The following is an 18,223-nucleotide window of genomic DNA, read 5'->3' on the forward strand; positions in this document are numbered from 1 at the left end:
CCCGCATTAACTTCGATTTCTCGCTTCTTTTCCGCTGTACCGAAGCAGCCCGGTTTTATCCGTGTGGCTTGGCGCCGGCTGCAGCGCTGTGCCTGAATATGGGCTTCCATACGCGTAGCGTGAATGTTAAGCTTACGCTAGCGTTCGGTTTTTTGTTGCTGCCTAAGCGTGGGTTTCCCGGCATTACTGCTTTAAAAGTGGAGTGAAAGTGAGCTAAGCTTGTCGCCCGGGGCGTTTATGCTCATCCTCACTCGCTCACTACCCCTCACTTGCTCACTCACCTGTAGTCTCACTACCCCGTTCACTCATCTCTCGCTCGTTTAAATCACTGATATTCGCTTACTGTCTGGCTCGCTCTCTTGCTCTGTAAGTCATTAAGTTTTAAACTAAGCGGCTCTGAATTGCCTACTCACTTGGTCAGTCTCTTACTCCTTGAATTTTTCACTAATTATCTCCCACTCAGTCATTGCCTCACTTGTGAGTCTCCCGCTGACTCACTGACGCAATCACTCAGTCTGTCACTGCACTCGCTGACGCAACTCTCATTTCACTTAATTACTCAACGATTCAGTCGTGGCTTTTGAATGATTACTAATTCCCTCACGTCAGCCTGACAGATGATTAATCCTGGAATAACAGTGACGTCAGGAAAATCGGTCGACGCCGTTTGCTGGAGGGACTCTTTTGAGCGGCATTTGCCGCTTCGTCCTTGAGTTGTACGCGACTATGTAGTGTCCCAGTATATCTGGACGTACGAGTGTCTGTGCTGTGCTCAAGTCGCACGCAGCGATGCCTGCGGGATGAGGCCCGACACGGCTGAGTAGGAAGCGCTGAAAACAAGGAACTCGATATCTGTATCAGGCCTACGTAATTTATAGGTTTGCGGATTGTCACGCCACCTGAGAGTACAGACGAGCTGTTCCAACCTCTTTGAAGCAGCTATAAAGATGCCAGCTACTGCTGCTGCTACTGCTGTTGCTGATAAGAAGAAAGAGGAAAGAGCACGGGCCTGCCTACTGGCTCAAGCCGAGCCACGCTCGCTGCCGTGCTGAAAGTAGGAGAGTTCAAGGATAGGAGAGCCAAGATGAAAGAAAATACGCGCGCTAATATGACCTGGGCCGATCCCGGAGGCAGTGCAATACCGGGCCGACCCGTGCCAGAGTGGTTCCAAGCCAAGCACTCCGCCATATTCCAAAAATAAGTTTAATATCTTGGGTCCAAGGACCAGGTGCCAGGAGCTCATTCCTTTGCTTATAGGAGGCCCCCGCTCTGCTAGTCTCTGGCTGCAGATTCCGATTCCAAGTTTCGTGACATGGTGGGACAAAAACTGTGATGCGGCTTTCTCGATGACGTCATTGTTCTATGTCTTCCGAGAGCCTAATAGGATATTGACACTCTGAGGGTCTATATCGATACCACGTCCAGCATGTATATATAATTGGTTTTTTTTGGGGAAAGGAAATGACGCAGTATCTGTCTCATATATCGTTGGACACCTGAACCGCGCCATAAGGGAAGGGATAAAGGAGGGAGTGAAAGAAGAAAGGAATAAAGAGTGCCGCAGTGGAAGGCTCCGGAATAATTTCGACCACCTGGGGATCTTTAACGTGCACTGACATCGCACAGCACACGGGCGCCTTAGCGTTTTTCCTCCATAAAAACGCAGCCGCCGCGGTCGGGTTCGAACCCGGGGAACTCCGGATCAGTAGTCGAGCGCCCTAACCACTGAGCCACCGTGGCGGGGTCGTCCAGTATGGCGGTCTTTTCACTTTTTCAAACATTTTAAAACGTATTTCAGGTCCTGGTGGCAACTCATATAGGGTGCAAGTAATGTTTGCCTATCAATGATTCGTATTACAGGCTTAGCACGAAGTCGATATATGCTTACCGTACTGTATTAACCTCACTCACTCACTCACTCACTCACTCACTCACTCACTCACTCACCTCACTCACTCACTCACTCACTCACTCACTCACTCACTCACTGACACACACGCATGCACAATCATCATTAATTCGCGTTCGCGCCTGCAGAAATGAGATGCCGCTGTATTGCCATTTATCTCCCACCTCCTCATGCCGTTGCCAGCACTCGAGCCACGGTGTTGTCATGCCTTTGCCGACGTTAATGCACCGCGGCTGACATGTTTTCCCTCCTACTGTTTCACCCAGCAGGGGCCGGGGTTACCGTAGTGCTCGCAGAGGCGATCCCGGTGTTGTTTACGCGCGTCATCGTCTTCGGGATGTTGACGCTGCTGGTCGTTGACCCCGTGGGCGTACTGCGTGGCCCCGGTTAACCTTTCCCTCAAGCCCCTTTCCCGGGCTCATATATCCTTATGCTGCCTGCATGTATACACTCTCATGGTCGCTTCTCGCTACAAATTAAAAGGCTCCAGCTTGGCACTGCCTGCATGGTGCGCGCCTTCTTATCGACGACGGGGCGCTAGTAGTAACCCATCCTGGTGTGGAGTTTGTGCTGTCGTGTCTTTTCAACCGTGTTCGCGGAGGGGGGGTGCCATAACTTAAGGCGGCCGCTGGCTCGCCTCTTGGTCCGTCGTACGCGGTGGTACGGCGACGCAAGGGAGCGGGCAAATGGAATGGGCGAGGGGGGGAGCAAGGAGTAAAGGAACTCGGCGACCGAAAAACACGACCGAGCAGGAGTAATGGCGCGTCCGCTCGCGTCGTTGCTCCAGCTGTTTACGACCGCCTGGTAGCGGTGGGTGTGTTGGCGGGGGGGATACCGAGAAGTAAGTAAAGAGAAGCAAAAAATACGGGTTAAAAGAAATTAAATGGGCGAGCTGCTTTGGTGTGGTGGTGGATGAAAAAGTGCCGTTTACCGATGCGCGCGTGTTCTTTTCGACGTCAGGCGCAGGAGCGTGGAGGACGCGCTGGACATCCGGATGTACCCGGGTATGGACGTAAACAAAGTGATTGGCTACGGCGACGACGACCACGAGCGGGTGTTTGGGAATTACTGGAATTGCGACACGTTTCTAGTTTTTTTTTTCCAGCCGCCCGTGTGTATATATCTTACGCGGGTGGCAGTGGTTGGTACCGACGTACAGCCATTCCGTGTTTCCTTTTCTTTTTCATACTTTCTCTTTCATCAACTCGCCGGTGGGCAAGAGTAATTACGTGCTTTTGATTAATTCGCGAATGACTCGCATTTCGCGTGTTGAAAACAAGGCTCGATAAAAAAAATTAAAATAGAAAAAGGAATAACAGGGAAGGAAGAACCGAGGATTGTTTTTTTTTTACCGGGCTGCGTGGCCACTTGCGTTTACAGCGGAATGCGGCGCAAACATGGGGCAGCTATTATAGCTGCCGCAGAGTTGCGGGCTATAAAATGATATATTGTGGGTTTCGCGCCGAAAACATTTGGGCGATGCTTGCATCAGCCTCCTTGACGAAACCCGCGTAGAGCAGTAAATTCACGAGGCGACATCTGAGAAACAGTTTCATCTGCGTTTTTTCCCTTCTTTTTTTTCTTCTGCGCCATTCGGCCAGGTGCTGACGTCACGCCTACCGACCTGCGCGAAAGTGGCGGCCACTCGGGGAGACGTCCAACGTCCGCGGTTGGCTTCGATCTGTGGATTAAGTCGGTGAGTCCAGTGGCTTCGTTTTTTCTTTTGCAAGTTTTGTTGTATAAAAAAAAAACGAAAGCAATGTGACCCGCAGACAAAAGTCCGTGGAACGGAGTAATAGCGGAGAAAATTAATTTAGAGACCGTCCTCGCATGCAACCCGATATATACCGGGTGTACTAGCTAAATTTAACCGAGGTCAAAAATTTGTTTTCCAGATGGCGATCAGCCGCAAGTTGTTTTACACCGCGAAACCGCATTTCAAGGGGCGACTGAGAGCTTGCAACGGCATTTGAGTCAAGCATTATTATAATTTCCGGGTTCGAACCCGACCGCGGCGGCTGCGTTTTTATGGAGGAAAAACTCTAAGGCGCCCGTGTGCTGTGCGATGTCAGTGCACGTTAAAGATCCCCAGGTGGTCGAAATTATTCCGGAGCCCTCCACTACGGCACCTCTTCTTCCTTTCTTCTTTCACTCCCTCCTTTATCCCTTCGCTTACGGCGCGGTTCAGGTGTCCAATGATATATGAGACAGATACTGCGCCATTTCCTTTCCCAAAAAAACCAATTATTATTATTAATTCTGATTGGTCCGCATCGGTATGGTCCCTGTAGGCCTGGACTCCCCAGACATCTCGCTCCTTCGTGCATTCGGAGAGGTGCTCCAGATCGCCGTCTGAAATTCTCATTGATTTCGAGGCCATCCTTGCATGCAGCTTGGAATATACCGGCTGTGCCAGCTCGCTTTAACCAAGATTAAACATATCTCGATGCGCACAGTAGGCGGAGGCGACTTCAAAAACGTCGTTTACCGCCCCACGTAGTAAATCGGAGTGTTTTTATATTTTGTTCTATCGAATAAATCAAGTCTGCCGCTCAACTTTCAGCGTGTAAGTTTCACGGTGTGCGAATGAATCGAAAATATGACGTCCCGGACTCTTTGCCAGTCGCGTTTCATGGAGTTATGACTGCGGGTCCCTTATAGAAATGATCTATAGACAGTCTATAGACTTCTCATAGACTCTATTGCCTTCCTATAGATATTTACTTTTGTCTACTCACAGTCTATGGGCTGTCCTCAGAAAAGGTCTACTAAAAGTGTATGACCATAAATCTATAGATTGTCTATAGGCCGTCTATAGGATTTGCATTGCCTACAGACAGTTCTCTAGGGCTCGTCTATACAGATTATATAGACTTTATTACAGAAGTTTATGGACAGTCTGTAGACTGTCTTAAGAAGTTTTTATAAGGGGTGTACACTTAGCGACAGTGCAAAAGGGAGTCAAAGCAATTGTTATTGCGAAACTGTGCGCAGCTTTTCAACCTTTTTTTCTCGAAAAGTTATCCTGCAGGCGAATAATGCTTAAGGGAATTTTAAACTGAAGTGCTGAAATAGCAATAAAACTGGTTCTTGTGTGCGAACTGACTGTTCCCGTTAATGTTGCGGCTAACTGTATACGCATATATGTTTAGTTGGTCACAAATCTCTTTTTAAACAGCGCGAAAACCGCGAGAAGTTCTATCGCATTTCAGTTGTGAGTGACAGTCGAATGCTGTTTTTAGCTCTGAATGGGAGTGCTGTCTGGAAAGACGCGTAATGACGCCCTTGAGCTGCAGGTTGCTTCGCCCCGGCACGGCATCTTACAGCAGCAATAATAGCTTTTGGCGACCGTTTTAGCGCGACGCAATTCATTCATTCATTCATTCATTCATTCATTCATTCATTCATTCATTCATTTATTCATTCATTTTTAGCGAGCCCAAAAGTACACCAAGTATTCACCTCCTTTTTTATGCGCTTAAGACGGCGTTTTTCTCTCCACCCTTATCAGATCCGGTCTCTGTCAATCAACCTAATCGCGTCGGACGGATTGTAAAAGCTGCTTAATCTGGTGTAGTGTATTCACTGCTGTTTGTCGTACATATAAGCTTGTGAGAATTCAAGCACGGCCGGGAGCTGTCGCGAAGTTATGCCCTGATGCTTGTCAATTCCGAAAGTGTATAACCGTCGTTTTTTTTTTTCTTCTTAACTTTAAGGTGTGCACGGTGCCAGTATAGTATGGTATAGGGCTATCCATCCCTCTATTCTTGTAAATGTATCCGGATCAATGTAGCGACCAGGGAAAGCACCTGACGTTTAAATTACGCAGAATACGCCTCCCGACTTCGCCTCGAAGTTTCTTATCGCTGCGTCGTTGAAACAGCTTTATCGCGTATAAGCCACAACTAACGGAACGTTCGCGGCTCCAAAACATTGAACTCGTTCCAACTTTCCGTTCCAACTCTCCAAGGGGACCGGCACAACTTCGCAGATATCCACCGCTGCTAATTTGCCCATCCTTGGAGCTAATAACGACATCCAATCTCATCCTTCTTTATCGCTTTCGGGAACCAGCGCACGCGGCTCGAGATTTTATTTTTTTTCTTCAAGTTACAAGTTAGCGTTCGTTGTATCAACTCGGAATGTCGCGAAGTTTCGTATACACCAAGGCTTACAAGTTTCGAGGCGTTCGGCGCGCGCAGTTTCCGTTCCGCCGTGAGTCGAGCGGTTCGCGCCATTAGCCGACTCGCGCGCCACCTTTTGTCGAATTGCCTCGTAAACGCGTTCGCGCTCCACGAGCTAATGATTTCCTCGCGAAAGACACGAGGGAGAGCGGTGCACGGGCTGTGAAATCGCGCGCCCGGAATAACACGCCTGTGGACTGTACCGTACAAGTTGTGCTGCGTCCACTGGGAATGCGAATTAAGGGAACGCTTACGACCGGAGTCGCCATTCACGCTCCTACGCTGGCTAGTTGCGTGCAGTGCTTTCGAAGCTTGGCATAACGGGCTTTGAGCGCTGGCTGCTATTAGGCGTATTTCAATTCGCTCTCGCACTCACTTAGCCACCCAAAATCCCTCCCTGGGTCATTACTATTGACCCGCCGCGGTGGCTCAGTGGTTAGAGCGCTCGGCTACTGATCCGGAGTTCCCGGGCTCGAACCCGACCGCGGCGGCTGCGTTTTTATGGAGGAAAAACGCTAAGGCGCCCGTGTGCTGTGTGATGTCAGTGCACGTTAAAGATCCCCAGGTGGTCGAAATTATTCCGGAGCCCTCCACTACGGCACCTCTTTCTTCCTTTCTTCTTTCACTCCCTCCTTTATCCCTCCATTTACGGCGCGGTTCAGGTGTCCAACGATATATGAGACAGATACTGCGCCATTTCCTTTCGCCCAAAACCAATTATTATTATTATTATTATTATTATTATTATTATTATTATTATTATTATTATTATTATTATTATTATTATTATTACTACATTACTATTGAAGCGAAAGCTTCACTGTGCTAGGTTTTCAAGAGGACAGCGTCAGTGCAGTCACGTGACAGATGTCACCTGGCAGGTCATGTGACCTGCGACGTCATCACAATCTGCCCACTGTGGCAGGTGGCAACTGCCCCATCGGACTGCCCTATCAGCAGTGTGCCATGCAAAGGAAGCTTTCGTTTCTCATGAGGGTTAAGCAAAGTTTAAACCACAGCTAATTTTTCATGTCCACTCACTCACTCACTCACTTACTTCCACTCATGTACTGAAGTCATTAATTAAGTCGCTCGCTCCCTCGCGCACTTGCGCTCACTCCCTGAATCACACTCTCACCCTTACTCAGTCTGGCTCCACTCACGCGCACGTACTCAGCTAGTCACTAGCTCAATCATGCACTGACACTCTCGCACTCACGCTGTCACCCACACTCACTCTCACTTCCACTCGTACTAGCACTCATTCTCTCCTATTCATGCACTCATATTCACTCTCTCACTTCCTCTCACACTCACTCATTCGCTCGCTCACTCAATCACTCTTCCTTGTTTTTGCGTCTTGCCTTGTTTCGTGTTTTTCTTATTTTTGCGCATGTACGGCCCGCGCCGCTGCAGCCAGCCAAGACGCGTAATAATAATAATAATAATAATAATAATAATAATAATAATAATAATAATAATAATAATAATAATAATAATAATTGGTTTTGGGGGTGAAAGGAAATGGCGCAGTATCTGTCTCATATATCGTTGGACACCTGAACCGCGCCGTAAGGGAAGGGATAGAGGAGGGAGTGAAAGAAGAAAGCAAGAAAGAGGTGCCGTAGTGGAGGGCTCCAGAATAATTTCGACCACCTGGGGATATTTAACGTGCGCTGACATCGCACAGCACACGGGCGCCTTAGCGTTTTTCCTTCATAAGAACGCAGCCGCCGCGGTCGGGTTCGAACCATAATATTAACAATAATTGGTTTTTGGAGAAAGGGAATGGCGCAGTATCTGTCTCATATGTCGTAGGACACGTGAACCACGCCGTAAGGGAAGGGATAAAAAGAGGGAGTGAAAGAAGAAAGGAAGAAAGAGGTGCCGTAGTGGAAGGCTCCGGAATAATTTCGACCACTTGGGAATCTTTAACGTGCACTGATATCGCACAGCACACGGGCGCCTTAGCCTTTAGCCAAGACGCACGTTGCCAAATACTGGGGTGGTGTTTAACACCGCCGAACGCTTTTAACACTCTCCCTGCATTGCACACTGTCCTGAGCATCTGAAGAACAGATTATTCTAGAGCAGACAGAGCGCAAGAATAAACCGAACTTGGCCATGCAGCCTTGACGTGTAACCACATATACGGATGGAACAAGCGGTACTCTTAAAGAAAAGGTAGTAGATGCATGCTAACTCTGACTTTGTTTTACGACTTTTTACTAACTATTTACTGCCCTCTTCAAGCTTGTATTAGTAAAAGTACCGCTTGCTATCTTTTTATTAGCTATGGTCGCTGGTTACTGCCTGGTTAGTAACCGTTCCTTTAACCCTAAGACAAAGTCAAATATAACTGGCGCATACTGTCGTGCCAATAAATTGGTTTTTGTGATTAAACATTTCGGCAGGGGCGTGCGGTGAGGTATACTTAGCTGTTTCTACAATATCAACTTCATAACTAACGCTGGTGTCTTAGCTCACGGGTAAGAGCCACTAGCCCGTAACTGAGAGTCAGATTTACGGAGTATATAAGACTGAGAAAGATTATTATTATTATTTACTCCTTCTGGTTTGTGCTTTTCTTGCATCTGAACTTTTGTGTGTGCCCGGTAAGGTTGTTTGATGCCATAAGCTCGCATAATTTTCACATGTAATGCGCAGTAAGCCTAAACCTGAGTGTGTGATTTACGGTTAGCACGCTCTGATAGCTCTGACTGGTTTCGGGAGTTAGTCAAAGTGACTATTTAGCTTTTTTATTTTCCCAGCGTGAAGAAACGTGCAGCGTGAGTCAAACCGCAAATGAGAAGAGAGAAACTGAGAGGAAAGCGAAACTCATTCGGAATGGGCCGCGGTCACGCGAGGGTTGCGACGCGGCTTCGAGGACAGCTGGGAGATGAGGCCGCTGGCAGATTGAGTGGCGAAGAGCGGAACCTTCGTTCATTGATTTTCCTATTGACTTCTGCGTAACACTGGCGGTTGTTTTCCCGTGGTGTCGGCTTCCGCCTAAAGACTTCTCGGCTTTGGTCAACCTGCCCCTGCAGCTTTCTGTCCAGGAGTTGTTGCAGTTGGTTTATGGTCACCATCATCATCATGTCGTCATCAGCCTGACTACGCCCGCTGCAGGGCAGAGGCCTCTCCCATATCTGCGGCCACCCTGTCCTTTCAAGCTTCTTCATTTCAACCGCCCACCTAACTTTTTTTGTAGCGATAGCTACATTACTCTAGCATTTCGAGCTTTCAGCGTGGCACCATTTGAGCTCCGTGGCTGGTCAAGTGGTTGGTCACGTGGTGCGGAGCAGGTGCCGGCGGCGCGGCGCGCCTAGCCGCCGGTAGTGAATCCACGTCCAGGGACGACCCTTACAAATGGTCTGTAGACAGTCTATAGAGTTCTTGTAGACTCCGTTGCCTTCCTATAGATATTTATTTTTGTCTATTCATAGTCTATAGACTGTCTATAGACAAAAGTCTATTAAAAGTGTGTGCTCATAGATCTATAGATTGTCTATAGACTGTCTATAGGATTTGTATTGCCTACAGACTGTTCTCTAGGGATTTTCTATAGAAAGGCTATAGACTTTATAGACAGAAGTCTATGGAAAGTCTAAAGACTGTTTAAAGAAATTTTTGTAAGGAGAAGATGAAGAAGGAACGCCCAGCGAAACGGAGCGGCGAAAGACTGACTTTGCAATTCGACTGAGCAAGTTCCACTCGGCCAGATGTAGCCATCGCGTCACTCCAGGTTTCACCTGAGCTAAACCGCAGCCATATTTTTATTAACGTATGGTTGCTTAAGTCGAAGGCGCCCTGTCTTAACTTGCGTGCGAGTTCGCCTGCTGTGAACACTACGTGCTCATCACCGTGGTGTTCAGCTTACGACTGCTTTTAAGAAACAATTGTAGGATCATTCGACTGAAATCCCATGGTCGGAATAGGAAAAGCCTGTAGTGAACGCAACTAGCTTGACGTGCTGTGCTTAGGAGGGGCCCACTTGCTTTGCAAGCGCGCTTGAAAGAGGCTCTTTCGTGTCGCACCGTCGTAGCGTTGCGGCGACTGCACCTTTATTCCTGCGGGGTACGAGAACTGTGACTGCTGGCTTTTGGTCCGCACAATCCGGACTCGTGCCGTTCGAGCTACGTTTCATTCTTTTTTTTTTTTGCGCAGGCTTTGATTATTCGTAACCCAGTGAGGCCCATTCCCGTCCTTAGGATGCCTAATTTCGTCCGTGTGTTCATTAGTCGCGCAGGATCTAAGTGTTGTCGAGTTTCTAATCGGGCTTCGCTCCCGCGAAAAGAAAAAAAAAACGCGCGAAATCTGCTGGCGCGCAATTATGCGATTGTAGGAGGAGGTAATTAACGGAGCTCTAATGGCGCACTGCGTCGCCGGTACCTTCGAGAAAACGTTGATGCAGTGCTACATAACCGCACGGCGAACTAGTCATAAAACGCGGCTTTGGTCGCGTATTAAAAAAAAACGTTTTGAGACCGCCACCTTATTCTTTCCGGCTCTCTCAACACTGCGGAGTTGATTCAAGGAAGTCGTCTTTCAGAAGTCGGTTCATTGATCGAAAAAAAAAAAACGCGCCCAAGCAATTGCGGTAGGCATCGTTTAGTAGGGAGCCGGGTAATTGAAAACACGGCTGTTTTCTTTCCATGACCGCGGGCACGTGTACACCACGTCTTCTCTTTCTCATATGTATGTTCTAAACTGCATTTTACTGTGGTAACTTTGCCTTATTATTATTACTTTTTAGGAACAGTAACGTTTAGAAGCATTTCGAGGAAACCCGCACTTTATGCCGGAGTGGGTTCAGTATTTGTGGACCTTGTGCACCATCGCGTAAGTCGTGCCTTGACCGGTAAGTTGTCTTGACCGGATTGGGTTCAGGGAATAAAATTAAGGTGTCTGGCATGCAGGGTTAGCGGTCGATCCGTGTTGTAGCAAGTGCTCTAACGACACCCCTCGGACTAGAAACTCGTGCAAGAGGGCGAGCGAAGATGTGTTAAACATCTCACCCCTCAACAAATGGTCTGTAGACTTCCTATTGACTTCTTATTGAGTCTATTGCCTTCCTATAGATATTTCGTTTTGTCTATTCATAGTCTGTAGATTGTCTATAGACTGTCTATAGAATTTGCATTGCCTATAGACTGCTCTGTAAGGTTTCTCTATAGAAAGTCTATAGACTTTATAAGCAAACGTTTGTGGACAGTCTATACACTGTCAAAAAAAATTTGTAAGGGCAGTTTTAATGCGATATGTAACATTAGAAGCCCCATTGGTCCAAAATATGCGTCGCGGGTAATAAAATTTGCCCATTGGCTGGAGGAAAGTGACGTCACCAGGTACTGATCCGGAGTTCGCGGGTTCGAACCCGACCGCGGCGGCTGCGTTTTTATGGAGGAAAAACGCTAAGGCGCCCGTGTGCTGTGCGATGTCAGTGCACGTTAAAGATGCCCAGGTGGTCGAAATTATTCCGGAGCCCTCTACTACGGCACCTATTTCTTCCTTTCTTCTTTCACTCCCTCCTTTATGCCTTCCCTTACGGTGCGGTTCAGGTGTCCAACGATATATGAGACAGATACTGCGTCATTTCCTTTCCCCCAAAAAACCAATTATATATACATGCTGGACGTGGTATCGATATAGACCCTCAGAGTGTCAATATCCTATTAGGCTCTCGGAAGACACAGAACAATGACGTCATCGAGAAAGCCGCATCACAGTTTTTGTCCCACCACGTCACGAAACTTCGAATCAGAATCTGGCCAGAGACTAGCAGAGCGGGGGCCTCCTATAAGCAAAAGAATGAGCTCCTGGCACCTGGTCCTTGGACCCAAGATATTAAACTTATTTTTGGAATATCACGGGACTGATTTTTTTCTTTGCAGTTTGAATTTTTTTAACGCGACAGCGTTAAAGGCCCCGTTCTCCAAAATTGCCGGTGGTCTAGCTCTGGCTAAACCTGGAGTGACGCGATAGCTACAGCTGGCCGTGTGGAACTTGCTCAGTTGAATTGCAAAGTTAGTTTTTCGCCGCTCCGTTTCTCTGGGCATTCCTTCTTCATCTTCGTCCCACTTGACACGGCGCATGCGCAAAGCTGTGGCAGCTCGGTTTCGCCGGCGCGCCGCGCCGCCGGCAGCAGCAGCTGCTCCGCACCACGTGGCAGGCCACGTGACAAACCACGTGACGAAACACGTGATCAGCCACGGCGCCGCGCCGTCTCGCAGCTGCTCCGCACCACGTGACCAACCACGTGACAGCGTGGCTGCGCAGCCACAGGGTGGCGGCGCCGCCACGCTGAAGGCTCGAAATGCTACCGTAATGTAGCTATCGCTATCAAACCAATTTTCATTTTTCCAGGCAGTAAGTGACGACACTTCCGTTAAAGGCGTCGACAGCTAGCTGTTGATTGAATCGATTTGCCAGCACATAACATAATTAGGCCTCCCTGTAAATTTCTCCAACTGGTGTAGTGAGGCCGCCTGTTTTCCAACTTCGCAGCTTGTGTTCAAATACATATGTGGCTAACCCGTACCGTACATCATTGTTGCAAACTTAACCGCATCGTCATAATCATCAACCGGTCTTAAGACCACGACAAGACAAAGCCTTGACGCATTCATCTTTCAGAGAGGGCCCTGTCATTCCCCAGCCGCTACCCTGCGGATTTCTTGACCGGATTCCATCCTGGACCGAGTCGTCGGTCTGCCGTTCAACGTACATGCATAAAGGAAAGAAGGTGTTCGCATTACTGCGTTGCCACTCTTGCTTCTCGTTACGCAGCTGAGCGAGTATAAGGCTCGCCCTGACGTCTAGCGGCGTGTGCCCGAGTGAAGAGCGGGGCCAGTGGGCATATCTTAACGTACAGCATTCGGACCAGCTCAGCTTATACGACGGACTGCCGCCGAAAGAGGGGGGGGGGGGGGGGGGAGATCAAGTGCGCGGCCCGCCGCAACAAAAGGATGTCAAGAGGAGGGCGGACAGGGCCGATGCGATTGGCGGATCGCCGGAGAGCCAGCGGGGACCGACGCTGATGAGGAGAAAGGCGATCGTCCGCGCGCGCACTGGAGTGGAAGAGTGCGGAGCTCCTTGTGGCACCTCGGGTGACCGAGCCGCACTGCGTCCCTCCGTCATTGCGTGCAGCGCTACAAGAACTACTACCGGGGCCAGCTGGTGTGTCGCCGTTAGGTTTCGTAACGCGCTAGCTCCATACGAGGAAAGGACAGGGAAATAAATGTTCTAGTAGCCGGTTTGCGATGTGTCACACTCTGCGGCTTCTTGTATTGTAAAGGGGTAAAAAGGGGAGCAAGCTGTCCTCTAGGGCACTCCCTTTTATATTAGAGAGTGTGCGAGAGGAAAAAAAATCTATTGTGTTATATTTGTGTTTGTGTTCTGGGGATCTTTAACGTGCACTGACATCGCACACCACATGGGCGCCTTAGCGTTTTTATGGAGGAAAAACGCTAAGGCGCCCGTGTGCTGTGCGATGTCAGTGCACGTTAAAGATCCCCAGGTGGTCGAAATTATTCCGGAGCCCTCCACTACGGCACCTCTCTCTTCCTTTCTTCTGTCACTCCCTCCTTTGTCCCTTCCCTTACGGCGCGGTTCAGGTGTCCAACGATATATGAGACAGATACTGCGCCATTTCCTTTGCCCCGAAAACCAGTTATTATTATTATTATTATTATTATTATTATTATTATTATTATTATTATTATTATTATTAGTGTTCTACCTTTGTGACCCGTTATTACCATTTGTTCCCGCCGCCTTATGTAATGCCCCATTGGGGCCTTTAAGGGAAAATAAATGATGATGATGGTTTTGAGGAAAGGAAGTGATGCAGTTACTGTCTGACATATATATCGTTGGACACCTGAACCGCGCCGTAAGGGAAGGGATAAAGGAGGGGGTGAAAGAACAAAGGAAGAGAGAGGTGCCGTAGTGGAGGGCTCGGGAATAATTTCGACCACCTGGGGATCTATAACGTGCACTGACATCGCACAGCACACGGGTGCCCTTTGCGTTTCGCCTCCATCGAAACGCGGCCGCCGCGGTCGGGTTCGAGCCCGGGAACTCCGGATTAGTAGACGAGCGCCTGGACCTCTGAGGCGTGCTCGTTTTACACTCTCAACAGAAAGGAGTAAACAGGGAGCAAGCTGTCCTCTAGCGCACTCGTTAGCGGACAACTTAGTCTCTTTTTTTACTCCCACATAGGCGTATTCCTGTGTAGAGCGTATGTCTTTCAACTCTCTTGTATCTGCACGCGGCAGTGATAGTTGGGCAGTGGAGATAGTTATTTTTTGGTGGCGTGTACGGACAGGCAGTTAAGAATCTGCCGACGAAGAGAGGGGGAAATGTAACCGTTCAATGTATTCCTGCATTAAAACCCCTGGACCGTTTGTTCTTCTCCCGGGTGGAAGCAGTGATAGCCACAGCCATCCTATCGGCCCTCGTTTTTGCTCGGCCATATATCTAGGCTACATTCGCAGCGTTTCCGGTTGCGACGTACGATGGCGATGCTGACGCCATGCATCTACCCGAGAGGAGGTTCCCTTTGTTGATATTAGAGACCTTTTGAATAGGGGGACATTATCGATTAGGGGGATAGGGTCCCCCATTCGAGAATATAGCATCGTAGCCCTGCTCCTTTATACAAAACATTGTACAGAAAAGTTAGAGAGCGTCCAACGCAAATGGATGGAAATTTTTTGCAACCGATACTGATATGATTGTTCTCGAAGCGAACTTTCGCACCGAGCTGACCTTCCATCAATAAGGGCTTCAAGTTCGTATTGCTCAGTTTTGTCTTCCTCTTTTTAAATGGTGGCCTCAGAATGGACGGCAGGTAATAGTTATCTTCAACTGCACTCACTACAAGGAGCAAACATTCTAAGCATTTAAGTGAATATCGGTTTAATATTGACTCATTCAGGTATTTTTCCCCTTGGCGGTTAGAGGCTGGAACACCCTTCCTGATTATGTTGTTAACACCACTTCGTTATCTTTATTTCTTCGCAAGTTACTGAGTGATACTCTTTACTACTCTTAGTGACATTTATTATATTCACGTTGTTGTCATCCGCCGCGGTGGCTGAGTGGTTATGGCGCTCGGCTGCCGGCCCGAAAGACGCGGGTTCGATCCCGGTCGAATTTCGATGGAGGCGAAATTCTAGAGGCCGGTGTGCGGTGCGATGTCACTGCACGTAAAAGAACCCCAGGTGGTCGAAATTTCCGGAGCCGTTCACTACGGCGTCCCTCATAGCCTGAGTCGCTGTGGGACGTTGAACCCTTCATTCTTATCACGTTGTTGTCGTGAATTGCTTCAGCTCGGATTTGTACGCTCATGTCGGTATCAATTTGCTTTCTTTTGTTCGATGATTACCGTTCTATGTTTTAGTTAACGGTTGGGTTCTTGAGGCTCTTTTTTTCTCCAGTTGTCAATATTTAAAACTCGTTGCTTTTGTGGTATATTATGTCGCATACCTGCCACAGCCTCATTTGAGGCTAGCCGTATGTTGTAAATAAATAAATAAATAAATAAATAAATAAATAAATAAATAAATAAATAAATAAATAAATAAATAAATAAATAAATAAATAAAGCTTGCTGCTAGGGAGGTTCAGAACAGGGGAACCCTACCGACTAGGGGGATAAGGAAATAGCGCTAAGCCAGTTCGTATTGGCAGAGCATTAGCACTGACGCCTCGCTATTTCCTTATCCCCCTAATAGATAGGATTCCTCTGTTGTAAAACTCCATAAAGCCGCAAAGGGCAATCACGGCGTTTTAGAACTTTAAGCGGGCGACAGAGAGGACACGGTAAATGCAAAAAAAAAACAAAGACACCCCTTGCGACAGGTGTTCCGTGCACATAAGAATTGCGAGAGGCGGGAAGTGCGCTGTCTGTTCCGACGTTGTTTCCACGTAGTGTCGTTTTTCTCGCTTAATCATTCTTGTCCCGCGACATTTATTGAAAGCACAATTCCGACTGCAGCTGGAAACGCGCGAACCGATCCAGTCGTAAAAGTGAAAACCGGTGTCGAGTATCGCTCGCAGCGCGGACTGCATTGGGTGTGCCTTCGAAAAAAAAATCACATTCCATGCAGACGCTTTCTTCATGCTTCAAATACCTGTGTCTGCCTGCGCCTGGTAGGAAGCATTGATCCAGACGCAGCGAAACGGTTTCTTGCCGTCTTACTACTGTGCCCCGCCGCGGTGGCTCAGTGTTTAGGGCGCTCGACTACTGATCCGGAGTTCCCGGGTTCGAACCCGACCGCGGCGGCTGCGTTTTTATGGAGGAAAAACGCTAAGGCGCCCGTGTGCTGTGCGATGTCAGTGCACGTTAAAGATCTCCAGGTGGTCGAAATTATTCCGGAGCCCTCCACTACGGCACCTCTCTCTTCCTTTCTTCTTTCACTCCCTCCTTTATCCCTTCCCTTACGGCGCGGTTCAGGTGTCCAAAGATATATGAGACAGATACTGCGCCATTTCCTTCCCCCCCCAAAAAAACCAATTATTATTATTATTACTACTGTGTATATATTTCTGCCCTGTTGGTTTGTAGCTGTTAACTCGGAGAATTGAAAGTGATGGTCTTTGAAATGAACTATTGAACTATTGGTTTTTTGGGGGAAAGGAAATGGCGCAGTATCTGTCTCATATATCGTTGGACACCTCAACCACGCCGTAAGGGAAGGGATAAAGGAGAGAGTGAAAGAAGAATGGAAGTGGTGCCGTAGTGGAGGGCTCCGGAATAATTTCGACCACCTGGGGATTTTTAACGTGCACTGACATCGCACAGCGCACGGGCGCCTTAGCGTTTTTCCTCCATAAAAACGCAGCCGCCGCGGTCGGGTTCGAACCCGGGAACTCCGGATCAGTTTTAAGGAAAGGAGACGACGCGTGTCTCATATCTCGGTACTTTTCCACTCCTGGGTTTTTTGCTGACAACGACACGAAAATTTCGTTGGACGGTAAAGGTGTGCAGCTTCGCTGTTGAAGAGGAGACCTTGGCGCCAGTTTGGCCTTAAAAACCATAACGAGACGACTGTTGCTACCAGAAATGAATGCGCATGACAACGCTAACAGAAATGAATGCGCATGACCACTGCCGGAGAAAGCTGTCGCTGAGATCGCTACTCCTGAAGTGAAGCTTGAAGTGTTCTTTTCCGGTGTTGCGTCACTCTTCAGTACCGCTACCGCTTACCCCCCCCCCCCCCCCCCCTTCCGGTCACCCACTGTGCACGCGTTGATTGGTACCAACGCGGTAGGCGTAAGCGTGCGCGCTGTTGACGGGAACGTGGCGCCATCTGGCGTCCTCAGGTCGATCTGCGCATGCGCAGCAGTGGCACGCGCCATTATAAAGGTTGTAGAAGAATAAGGAGGGCTGTTGTGCTTCATTAAGCTCGGGCCATCGGACTTACGGCCGCGTCTGGACGATATCCATGCGTCGTAAATATATCGAATAGCGGCCTGGGCGTCATCAGCACCTGGCCCTGTTTTGTGGCGCGGCGGAGGTGACTTGTGCACTGGTGGCGGAAACGCACCGCTATAGTGCTGGCTGTACGGAAGAGTGATGTACTCCTGGCAAAAGCGACATTCCGAACTGTCATTAAACTTGTAAAGGGCGACTCACATGGAGCGAGCTTGCGCTGCGGGCTTTGAGCGGCTCGGCGAAAACCGCCGTGCTGCACCGCAAGTGGCGGAAAGCGGGATTTCAGTGTTGCTGCGAGCGGCGCGATTCTATACGCTTAGTAAAATGCTGAAACGAACAGCTTTGCATTATCACCTAAGCTATTATTTATTCAATGACGAAAAAGAGGACGAATTATTCCTTGTGACCCATTTCGGGACCAAAATCGCTAACCTGTTTGAATTTCCCGCGCTTTCTGACGTCACAGACGCGTGGTGGCTAATTAGGCCTAGCAGATTTGGAAATCCAGAAGCGATCTGGAAGTTTGGCGCGTTTCATCGCTAAAATTTCGTGGTGCGGGCATCTTCGGAATAGCGAAAGCTTCGTGCGACTTTTGTTTGCCGTGAACGTGAGGCACAGTATAGCGGCAACGACGAGTTCGTGCTGAAGCGAGAGGTCGCTTCGGCAGGCGCGGCCATGTTGTCGAAG

At 48.7% G+C, this 18,223-nt stretch overlaps 1 protein-coding gene and 1 pseudogene across 1 annotated transcript in view; one reads left to right on the forward strand and one right to left on the reverse strand.

Moving 5' to 3' along the window:
• Positions 1-18,223, forward strand: part of LOC144107648 (uncharacterized) — a 361,279-nt gene that overhangs the window by 69,956 nt on the left and 273,100 nt on the right. Inside the window, exon 2 of the mRNA XM_077640746.1 lies at positions 3,511-3,605. The gene's annotated coding sequence lies outside the window, so the exon portion shown is untranslated. The remainder of the gene's footprint in view (positions 1-3,510; positions 3,606-18,223) is intronic.
• LOC144108944 (U2 spliceosomal RNA) lies at positions 1,109-1,243 on the reverse strand (annotated as a pseudogene).

This window comes from Amblyomma americanum, chromosome 10 (assembly GCF_052857255.1).
Source record: "Amblyomma americanum isolate KBUSLIRL-KWMA chromosome 10, ASM5285725v1, whole genome shotgun sequence".
In the NCBI taxonomy this organism is placed as follows: Eukaryota; Metazoa; Arthropoda; class Arachnida; order Ixodida; family Ixodidae; genus Amblyomma; species Amblyomma americanum.